The sequence below is a fragment of the Vipera ursinii genome (assembly GCF_947247035.1).
Source record: "Vipera ursinii genome assembly, chromosome: 1".
Taxonomy (NCBI): domain Eukaryota; kingdom Metazoa; phylum Chordata; class Lepidosauria; order Squamata; family Viperidae; genus Vipera; species Vipera ursinii.
The window spans coordinates 235,440,209-235,452,660 of NC_139512.1; the positions used below are offsets into that span (position 1 = coordinate 235,440,209).

Consider the following 12,452-nt stretch of genomic DNA (forward strand, 5'->3'; position numbering starts at 1 on the left):
TTTATCAGTTATGATTTTCTCAATATTAATTACGTTTATATAGCTTTTATTCTAATCAATCCTCCTCCTATCTTCATATTTTCCATATCAAAGAAACAGAAAAAAATGCCATCTTAATTCTAAATTATATCTTTCATTATAAAAGTCTTATTATATCTAAGGGTCATCCATTCCTTTAATCTTATTCAAACAAGTATTTAAACATATAATGCCCCCTCTAAAAGGGGAATTCTTCTGTTTTTAAATCTGACTCTCACTTTCTTTCTTTCCAAGTCGCTTTCCAAGCCAGGGCAGTTAGATCATCCAAGAATTTTCTTTTTCTTTTTGTAAAATTTGGTTGGCATGAGGAAGACAATTGAGGTAGGGTATATTTGGGAGAGAATTCCGCCCATTTGTATTCCTTAAACAGCTCCCAGTTCCTTTCTCCCTCCATTTCTCTTTTCATTCCCTGTCTCCCAAGTTGTGATATTTCCCTTAACAGCTCTATATCCCCTTTTTTAAAATCTAAGGGATAAAAGGTCTTTTGCATTTTCATTGTTATAGTTAAGTCTTGCAGCATTTTTTTTGTATGTAGTCATTTATATTTCCCTTTTATCTCTTCCATCTCTAAATCCCTTTCCTCTGTTTCGTTTTCTGATTTCTGGATTATTTGTTCATACTTTGTAGTCGTTATCTGGGAACTTTCTAGTTATAGATTTAATTTGGAGATTTGCTCTTTTATATTGTCTAAATTGTTTTTTGACTCATTATGATTTCTTCTTATGTCCTCTTTGCATTCAACAATTGTTTGGTGAATTAGTTGTAGCGTAGAATATATTTCTTTCTGAAAGGTGTTTGTTTTTTCTTTCTTTCTCTTTGATTATGGAGTCATGGTTTTATTGCATGTTTTTTCTTCTGTCATCAAACTAGAAACTAGTGCTATCATCTGGTTAACTAGTCTATTTTCCATTAACCCTATAATTAGTATTTCCTAGCCAGAGGTTGTATGAACCTTACAAATGTTCTTATTCATATGTGACTTACATATACTTGGTGAAGTGATTATTACATATCTTGCTAAAAAGGAGCAGGCTCATTTGTATTGTTTTAAGAGGAAGAGAGTTTTAAAAAAACATTAATAATGGTCCAGTCTTCTCCAATCAGGCACCCTTCAGGTATGTTGAACTACAATAACCATTATCAGGATAAGATGACTAATGAACCAACTACAATTCCCCATGAGTAACAGAAAGTTAGGGACGTGGTGGCTCAGTGGGTTAGGACACTGAGCTTGTCAATCAGAGGGTCGGCAGTTTGGCGGGTCGAATTCCGAGTGCCGTGTAACAGAGTGAGTGCCTGTTACTCGTCCCAGCTTCTGCCAACCTAGCAGTTCAAAAGCATGTAAAAATGCAAGTAGAAAAATAGGGACCACTACGGTGGGAATGTAACAGCGTTCTGTGCCCCTTTGGTGTCTAGTCATGCCGGCCATGGACAAGCGCTGGCTCTTTGGCTTTGAAACGGAGATGAGCACCGGCCCCTAGAGTCGGAAACAACTAGCATGCATGTGCGGGGGAACCTTTACCTTTACCTAACAGAAAGTTTCCTATAGTTTTTTCCCCCCTGACAGTTTGATGATGTTATATGACTAAGATATTTTGTATGTATTGTGCATGCAGTATCTTCCTTCAAGTGCATAGCAAAGGGAATAACTTTTAGGATAGTTTCCAGCAAAACCTAGCAAACCTAAGAATGTTGCAGCAATTTAAAGATTAACAAACATAAAATTGTACACCATGCAAATTTATGTCATAATAAATTTGATCTTTAAAATACCAAACTTAGTCTTATATGTCAGTCTCTGGGGTTCCGCAAGATTTGTATTGTTTAGTTTTAAAACACCTGCCTGTTTTAGCTTTGTTTCCTTCTGACAAGGTCACTTTAAAGTCTTGAATTCAGGCCCCAGAGCCATTTTAATGGTGTTGACAAGTTGTAATTTTTAAAGTGACAGAGACAGAAAGTTGTTAAATGCAAGTAGCACTTCTGGTAAAAGTTGATAATTATATGCATATTACATTGTAATTTTATTTAGTTCTTGGCCTGGCCTTCCCATCCACTTAGCCCTGTTTTTGAGAGTGGACCCTGATGTGTCAACCAAGAGGCAAGTGCAGACTTGGTGGAGCAGTGGGCTAATGCCTCCTTAAGTAACACCAGCTGCCTGCACTTAGTGCAGGTTCGAGTCCCACCAGGCTCAAGGTTGACTCAACCTTCCATCCTTCTGAGGTAGGTAAAATGAGGACCCAGATTGTTGGGGGCAATAAGCTGACTTTGTAAAAATGCTGCTTGGGGGGGGGGGAAAGCCCTAATAAGTAGGCATATACATAGAATGAAGGCTATTGCTAAGCACATTGATTTGTGCTTCTTAGATTGTAAGCTGCCCTGAGTCTTCGGAGAAGGGTGGGATATAAATGGGATTAAAAAAAACCAACTTCCACCTGAAAAAGCTGTGGAGGAAGGCACTGTCTGACCTTGTGCAGCCTTTAGTGTTTTGCCTCTCAGTGACCCATATTTGCCCGTTTGTTGATAATGCACTTTTATGACTATGCTCTTGTGTCCAGTTTTGATCTGATTTCATCAAGACTTTATGGGAACGCCTTTTTCGAGATTATCATTTCTTAAATGAAATGTATGGACATGTTCACATTTAGCAGATAAAAATTGTTCTTGTTGGTACATATTATGAATAAATATCTCAGCATTATTTCACTTTATACGGTATTCCAGTATTGCAGCAAGAGGTTTGGTTGTTCCAGAACTAGGGAAATATATGAAGCGTAGCAGAATACAAGTAGTCCTTGCTTAGCAACTGCCTTGTTTAGCAACCATTGACTGAACAAGTAACTTTCACTGTAAAGGTAAATAACCAGGCATCACATTTACAACCTCTGTAAAGCAAAGGAAAGCTGAAGTAAGATCATAAGCATTGTTGTGGTTGCACTTAACGACCATTTTGCTTAACAATCTAATCACCAATCCCAGTTGGGTTGTTTAGCAAGGATTGTTTCTAGGTTTTTGCTCTTAAGACCAATTCATATATTCAGAGAACAGATACAGTGAGGGGGGAAAGGACACACAGTGTATCCAAGCTCTTCCTTTGAAGCTTACTATATGTTTAAAAATGCAGTAGGCTTTTCTTATGGTCTCATATATCATCTGATAGTGATCCATTGATTGATGTCCTCATTTAAGCCAGTCAAAAACTATAGGAACGAGCGACGTCTATAGGTTCTTTATTAGTAAAAATCAAAGTGATATAAAGAGAGATTTTTGAACTCAGAATGTGAATCCCCCCCTTTATATTCATTTCATGCATCATTTTCCTCCAGGCCAGTTACTTTCTCTGTTATAACCTTGGGCAATAGATTCTGAGACGATAGTTCCTACAGTACCAACATAAATAGAGATCAAGAAACTTCAAGCTAGGCACTACTATATCAACAGAAATGTAGCAATCAGAGGTATAGTGAAGACATGCTGTCACTGGATAGGTGGAACTATAAAATGAATTTATTCCGTCGAGGAAAAGGAAAATACAGAATAGTACTGAAATAATTTGGGAATAAATCTTCAATGACAAATCTCAGATCATGTGAACCAACAATAGATCATTGTGCTATCTTGGGTGTATGTTTGTCACTGAAGTTTGCATTCTGCAGTTCAGAATCCTCAAAAGATCAAAGGTTTCCCCAAAAATGAGAAGGCCAAAGGGGAGCATTTGAATTTGCAAGAAAAAGATCATGCACATGTAGCTTAGTTGTAGGATTTTGTGTCTTTTTTTGTTGTTTAATTATGAGTTTGGTGAAGAGAAAATTATTTGAGTCCAGTGAAGTTGATTGATAGGGACATAATATTGCAGATAATTTAAACTATTTTAAAGGCCAACTTAGAAAATTGCAAAACAAAAATATGATTCAAATGATCCTGAATGATATATATGACCAAAATAGTGAATAAAAGTTTAACGTGTTGTTTTTCCTGTTATTGTGAGTCATTAAATATTTGGAGCTTGCCCTGACTATTACCCACAGTTTTGAAGTTATCTTGAAATCTCTAAAAATCAAAGCCTCTATGAAAAGAAATAATTAAAATTATATCATTGTTAGTTGATAACTACCAAAGAAGAATCTTTCCTGACAAACAAGCCAAACATCACTGTTTGACTTTTTCTAATTTATTTCCTCATTTATTTTTTAATAGATCGAATAGAGTCTAATGTTTGTCTGAATGCATCAACAGTTTGACTCTACCATGAGAGATGATGGTGGTCTTATATCAGGGATCTTCAAACATGGCTCTTTTATGACTTGTGGACTTCAAGTTGAAGTTCACAAGTCATAAAAGGGCCAAGTTTGATGACCCCTGTCTTAGATGGTGACCCAACAGAGATTTTTGCACACACGCACGCGCGCTGTGTATCCTACTCAATATAAAATATAATACTATGAACTTCTTGAGTGATCAGCATCAAAAAGTGACATCCAAGTTAGGCTGACATAAGATTGTCCCACTTTCTATAGCTTCAGATTGAGATGCCAATAATCTCTTTTAGCAGTCATTAGTGCTTTTTAATTTTGGTGCTGATTACTGACATCTGATGATTCCTATCTTTCCAAGTAGATCTGTCACATTGGTACAAAGCAATGTAGCATGAACTAATGTCTATTTTGATTTACACAATATATCAAACTATAATTAAAATAAGTAGCCATAGGGCAAATCTATCTTCAGACTTCAAAGGTATAGAATAGATTATAGAGCCATGCCCTAGATTAGTATGATGTATGCTTGGACTACAAGTTAAAATGCTGTTAATATAAATCTGAAGTAAGAATATCCCAACTAACCATCAAATGTTGATACCAATGCAAATTATTTTCTTATGTGATTAGGTAGTCTCTTCCTCTCTCTCCTCTCCTCTCCTCTCCTCTCCTCTCCTCTCCTCTCCTCTCCTCTCCTCTCCTCTCCTCTCAAGATTAGATGGGATTTCCAATTGTCCAAACTGAAAAGTGTTGTATACAACATAATTAGTTAATTTTTCAAAGCACATAATTTATTATTCATTAACTGCTGCATCTGTATTTTGGAAGAAGGCACTGCACGATCTATCTGGGAATTTCTTCATTTTTTTTAAAAAAAAAGCCTGGATGACAAAGTAAATAGAATCACAGTATCTTGGGTGGGTAATTGAGAGGAGGAGGGAAAGGACATCAAAAGGTGAGGAAATGAGGGGAACAGTGAGTGCTTGATGATAAAGGTCTATAAATACAAGAAGTGTGATGTTTTCAAATTCCCTGTAAAAAAATGGCATATGAGTCAGGCTGCTGATTTGGGGTTTGCTGATGTAATATAGGACAGTTACTGAAAATATTGACAAAATTGTGATATTTATATCTTTAACTCTGAAGTTTTTTTCTTTAAAAATAATTCTGACTGACATATAGTTATTTTATTTATATTGTTTGTATTTTTATTCACATACGAAGATTTGCTCATTTTTCTTATTTTGCATAAGTTTTAAACAGTTGCTCATTTTGTATAGTGTTGCTGTTTACAAAGTAAAATGTGTAGCAAATTCAGTTCAATACAAAAATAAAACAGCAATTTTCTTATTGATCAATTGTCATGTAAAAGTTAAACATAAATACAACTATATACCAGGTTCTCTTCAACTTATGTCCATTATAGAGCCTTCCCATTGTGGTCATTAAGTAGTGATGGTTGTAAAAATAGGTCATAATGTGATCAATCCAATTTTGCAATTTTTTGTGTGGCAGTCATTAAGTGAATCACCATGATCATTAAAGGAATACATGGTTGTTAAGCAAACCCATTGTTTGCTATGGGGTGTTTTTGCCCCAAACTGGAAGTAAATGCTGATTTTTGGCAAAAATATTATAAATCTCAATCATATGAAAGTCAGGCTGGTTGCCGAGCATCCAAAATGTGGTTACATGTGTGTGTGTGTCTCACAATTGGAACTTTGGAACCAGGTCATAAGTACTCTTGGGGATCTGTTGTAATTTCAATTGGTTGCCAAGCAACCAGTCATAAGTCAAGGACTACCTACAAATAGACATGTGATGTAATTAATTGCATGAAGTAAGACTGACAAAAACACCAGATATATAAAAATGTGTATTGCAGCATCTTTAAGCGAGCCCATTCAGAAATCCAGGTTCAGCAGAGTGGATGCTGGAGCACTCATGACATCATCGTATAACATTGAATGAAAATTAATTAAAAGGAGGGGGGGGAAACCCTGAAATCTCAGAAGATTGCTAAGTCTGATGAGACGCCAGTGTTTTTTTTAAATTTTTACATTAGTTCTCCTGATCTTTTTAGGCAAGAGTTTTGAAATCCCATGAGAATTCAGACCAGGAGAGTGGTGGGAGGGAGATTGCTGAAATATCCAGAGATTTCATTCATTAAAAAACAGAAAGAGATGAAGTTAGGAAGAGCCAATGCTAGGTGTGTCCAAGCTTGGCAATTTTACATCTTGTGGATTTCAACTCCCAGAATTCCCCAGCCAGCATGGCTGGTTAGAGAATTCTGGGAGTTGATGCCACAAGTCTTAAAAGTTGCCAAGGTTGGACAACTCTAGCCTATGCCATCACACAGGGATTTTTGGCACTAGAAAAGTTTTCTGAGCCTTTGGAAAGTTGAACGAATTTAATTGATTATTTAAATTAGGACAAAATGAGATTGTGGGAGAAAGATTTTTCCTACTCACTGAGAAAGGTTTTTGTTTTGCTTTATCTGGCAACTGAGGCTACTCCCCATGCAGCACAGTGGATGGAATACTCTAGGAATGCCCATTTGGCACAATTGGCTTTTCTGAGAGATGACACATCAGAAGAGACCCCTTCTAAGCTGGTGGCCACAGCTGGACTCTTGGAAGTATGTTGTTCTGTTCTAAAGTGCAAAGTGCCTGTTTTGCTGGGCATGGCTAAGCAAAAAACACCTCTTTGTCACAAGACTAACTGGAAAGATAACTCCTTGATACATCTCCAGTCCCTCCCTGCCTTTTTTTCTGGGCACAATCTCAATAGAAGCTATATTCATATAGAGGTTCTTTTTTAAAAAAATGCCTATAGGGGTCTACATAAAACCTAGAAGCATTTCCACAAATGAATACAAGTATTCTGTCAATGTTTGCAGCATTGACATCGGAACCATGACATATTCCTTGGCTTATGCTGATTTGTTTATCATTTGTTTGAACTTGAAGTTTTGCCTGTCGCAGTGCCCCTGTAGTCACACAATCATGATCTAGTTTGCTCACAATTTTGATGTTACAGCAAGCTGCGGTCATGTGGTTGTGAGTTCTGACATTTCCTGCTAGATTCCCACAAGAAAAGTCAATGGGGAAGCCAGCAGGCAGTCAAAAGTCATAGCCATGTGAAGACCTAGCTTAATGACCTGCACAGTTTTCACTGAGCGATGGCCAGGACTGCCAGAATGGTGTCGCTGAGTGGCATGATCATGTGACATTGCAGTTTATGACTGCCTCACTTAGCAATGGCAATTCTGATCCCCAGTTGCCGTTGTTAACAGAGGACTCTCTTTATTGTGCTATATAATAAGAAGCTAACTGCCTACTATTTTTTGTTTTAAAGTTTTATTTTTAATGGCTTAGGTAACAGGTGTCAAACTCGTCCTGTCACGTGACGTGGTGCGATGTATTCTGACTCTTTTTGCATTGCCGGCAATGGGGTGAGCGCAGCTTCAGTATAATGAAACCGGCCCAGAGGCTGGCAGTTTGACACCCCTGGCTTAGGTAGAGCATATGTCTCTACCTAAAAATGTAGTTGTCAATCACCTCCAGTACTGATACAAATTACATAATTTGTACCATTTGTGTGATGACATCATAATACAACATTGTGGCATCTTCTTGGATGCATACAGTGGGCAGGGAGGTAAGTGCTGGCAGACATATTGGTGTCTGTGGCAAACATGTTACCCATGCCTGTTGTTTATTTTCTTGAAAGCATTCTTCAGCCTAAGAAAAGACTACTATTATAAGAACAGTTAATATTCTAATTGTAGCTACTGTTAAAATGCCTTTCTTTTAACTATAAAGTTTTTTTAAATTTGTTTTAGGCTGTTTTTAAAAATAAGTTCTCCATATATAATAGCAGCTATGTATTTTATGCTGCATTATCTGGTGGGAAGGGAATGGATCATTGAAAAATCAATTCAGGGAAAGTAAATAAAGTGGAAGAGGTGCATTTAAAACTAAGTGCTTTTTCTTGCTTTCAGTTTAAATGATAGATCATGAATCAAAAGCCTTGCAGAGTTAATAGTTTAAAACTATAGAAAGCGGTTTATTGTTTATTAGGTGAAATATACAATATGAACTACCATAAAGAGAACTGAGTTCAAATCTCTGCTTATCTATAAAATTCACAAGTGTGAATTTACCTAGACAAGTGTATGCTTTTTAAAGGAACTTTTAACATAGATGTAGAATAAAATTATCTAAGTTCTAAATCAGGGGACTTCAAACTTGGCCCCTTTATGACGCTGGCTGAGGAATTCTGGGTGTTGAAGTCCACAAGTCATAAAAGGAAGACCCTGCTCTAAATGTTCATCATTCTCACCTCTTTATGAACCTTTTAAATCAAGAGAAAAACATTGAATACGATGCATATTTACTGGTAAAATTTTTCCATTAAGCTATGTTATTAGAGAACACTTAAAATTGCCTTTGGACTATGGACCAAAAAATTGGAAGGACAGCAATGAAGTTAGAAGGAATGCAGAAATATACCAAATTAGAAAGCTGCATAGATAATGCATGACATCAATTTATTTTTAGCTAATTTGCTTATGCAGACATTGTATTTGATGTTAAGCCAAGTCATCATTTCTGATTAATGGATGCATTTTCTCCAAATGGGAATTGTTAAAAAAATAAAGAAAATAACAATAAAGAAAAAGAAAAGAAAAAATATCTCATGCTAAAACTCTCATGCATATGTCTGTATATATCTCTACTCAGAGATCAGTCTAATGGGTCTATGCAGTTAATTTATATAGTAGCTGTATGTGCCAGTATATATTAGCTGTATATGTCATGCCAGTATACTTCAGTCAAGCTAAATTACAATTCCTTGAATCCTCCAGTCATATGAAGAATAAATTGTTATATGAAGAAAGGATGGAATTGCATTTGACATTAATCCAGTCTTCACAGTGCGTCCTCTGCAAATTCTTTTTCACAACATGAAATATTTTATTTAAAAGTCTCAACCTTGTTTTAATAATAATAATAAAGTTGGAAGGGACCTTGGAGGTCATCTAGTCCAACCCCCCGCTCAGGCAGGAAACCTTATACCATTTCAGGCAAATGGCTGTCCAGTCTCTTCTTAAAAACCTCCAGTGTTGGAGCATTCACCACCTCTGGAGGCAGGTTGTTCCACTGGTTAATTGTTCTAACTGTCAGGAAGTTTCTCCTTAGTTCTAGGTTGCTTCTCTCCTTGACTAGTTTCCATCCGTTGCTTCTTGTCCTGCTTTCAGGTGCTTTGGAGAATAGCTTGACTCCCTCTTCTTTGTGGTAGCCCCTGAGATATTGGAACACTGCTATCATGTTACCCCTCACCCTTCTCTTCATTAAACTACACATACCCAATTCCAGCAACCGTTCCCTATATGTTTTAGCCTCCAGCCCCCTAATCATCTTGGTTGCTCTTCTCTGTACCCTTTCTAGAGTCTCGACATCTTTTTTACATCGTGGTGACCAAAACTGGATGCAGTATTCCAGGTGTGGCCTTAACAAAGCATTGTAAAGTGGTATTAGTACTTCACTTGATCTTAATTCTATCCCTCTGTTAATGCAGCCTAGCACTGTGTTGGCTTTTTTGGCAGCTGCAGCACACTGCTGGCTCATATTGAAGTGATTGTCTACTAAGACTCCGAGATCCCTCTCACAGTTACTACTATTGAGCAAGGTACCACCTATACTATACCTATGCATTTGATTTTTCCTGCCTAAATGTAGAACCTTACTTTTTTCACCATTAAATTTTCTACTGCTGGTATATTCAGATTAGTAAGCAGCATAGAGATACAAATAAAAAAGGCAAGGTCAAACAAATACATTGGTAAACAATTTAAAAAGAAGCATACTGTATAGCTACCTATTTGTCTTCAAAGTGTTAACATTTCGTGACTTCTCTAATTTAAATAATGCAGTTTTTAATTAAATGTGTTAATAGGTTTTTTTCCCCAGAAAGAATAATCTATTATTTGCCATTACTGTAAACCTTTAGGATTTGAAAAATGTATATAAAATGTCCCACATGTTTTATTTCATCAAACTATCTGAATATATATCTGCAAATCAGAAAATCTTTATTAATGGATGAGCCTAATAATTGTTAAGAAATATAAATAAATGTAAGGCAAAGAGGTGACACTATTTTTTTTCCTTTATTCAGTTCATAAATATTGCTAGCAAGTCTTTTGAGGACAGATGTTTATAGGAGGTAATGCTGTGACAACTCACGTAGAAGTAAGGTGATACTTAGTTACAAGTAGTCGGCTTACCTGGATAAAATCTAGTCACTTTCAGAGACCTGGATAGTTGGCAGGCTGAGTAAATTTAAGACAATGTACACGTAGTCCTCAGCGTATAGCCACAGTTTGAGCCCAGAATGTATGTTGCTAAGTGAGAAATTTGTTAAATGAGTTTTGCCCCATTTTACCATTTTTTCATGCCACATTTGTTAAGTGAATCACTGCAGTTGTTAGTAACACGGTTGTTAAGTGAATCTGGCCTCCCCATTGACTTTGCTTGTCAGAAGTTCATAAAATGTCATCACAGGACTCTGGGACACTGCAACCGTCATGCCAGTTGTCCAGCATCTGAATTTTGAACACGTGACCATGGGGATGCTGCAACGGTCATAAATTTAAAAAATGATCATAAGTCACTTTTTCAGTGCTGTTGTAACTTTGAACGGCCACTAAATGAATTCTTGTCAGTCAAGGACTACCTGTACTTGATGCTCAACTTAGTGAAATCTTTGAGTTCTATCTTTGAGTGGAATCTTTATGTTCTATCAGACTGTGTCTTAAAGATTGAGTTTCGAGACTTTTGAATTTTATTTCAAATCTGGCTCCAGATGCCTAGAAAGTAAGGCATCTTAGAATTGAAGAGCTTTTAAATGAAATTGTCTTCTATCCAAAGTATCTTACCACCAGTCTTTTGTAGTGTGTTTGAAGCCTGTATGAGAAGAAATGTAAAAATTGCCATTTCAAAGGGAAGGCATGAATTCATCTTGAACATCAGAGACAGATTGACAATATTTGGATGGCGAGATGTCACATCTATACTTCTTTCTTGTAGAATGTTTGGTGCCAGTTGCATATGTGGGATGAACTGGATTGTGTCTGTTGGCCTCAAGGGACCTTTTCCCTTCACTGTTGGGAGTGACTGTAGTCAGACATTTGCCTATAGATTTGCTATGCTTTACAGCCAATTTTGATAGTATTCCTTGCATATTACATTATTTTTTATTACATTACACTGCATTTCTGGTGGCTTGAGGTCGTGAGGTATATGACGGACCGGAAGAGGGTTTTTTCTGGATTTCAGGTTAGTATTTTTAACATTGCAGTACCCTGTGGAAGAGAAGCCTTACTACTAGACTTCTGCAGGAAATACTGGAGCCCCCTCCTCCTTGCTGCTGCCTCCTGCAGGAGTCCCCTGGAAAAAGAGACATGCCCCAAAACAGATGTGTAAGACAGATGTAATTTTTGTCCAGTACAAAATAACAGTATTGCTCTGTTGCTGCTTTTGCTATTGTTATGTATTGAGCTCAATGTAACACCTTAAGCACTTGCATAACAGATACCACCAGGTGGCACTGAACTGAAACTGTTGTGGCTGGGATCAGTTTTCGGCGGGAAACAGAGGTTCACCCTGATTGGTTGGATGTGTACCTGGCCAGGTATATAAAGGGCGCAGGTAACCCTTATTCCCCAGTACAGTTCCTTCACCTAATAAAGAGCTGCTATGCTGTACTCATCGTCTCGGCGTCCTTCCTGCTCTCCAGAACCCACTACGCAACAGCTACCACTATATTTCCTATAGGACTTTGTAGGAGAACTGCAAATGCCCCTTTCCTCGCCCTGTGGAGAATACGAAGAGCAGCTTTTCCCCCCTTTGATCTCAGTATTCAAGAGGAAGCTCACTCTTTCTTTCGGTATCAAATTCCTTTTGATAGAGAGGAAGGGGTAGTTTCTCTTCCATGAGCAGAAATGTTCTTGGAAGTACAAGGAAAGGAAGAAGGACTGCCAGGGAAGTTCATTGCCAGATCTCACTTTTCAGCCCAATATCTCCATATGTTCTATATCCTGTAAAATTGGGAGGGTTCCATCCTTGGACAAACACCAATATATTGATGTTA

General features: G+C 37.2%; 1 protein-coding gene across 1 annotated transcript in view; it reads left to right on the forward strand.

Annotated features, from left to right (window-relative positions):
• Positions 1–12,452, forward strand: part of RIMS1 (regulating synaptic membrane exocytosis 1) — a gene marked incomplete at both ends in the record, with an annotated part of 283,958 nt that overhangs the window by 67,662 nt on the left and 203,844 nt on the right. The window lies entirely within an intron of this gene.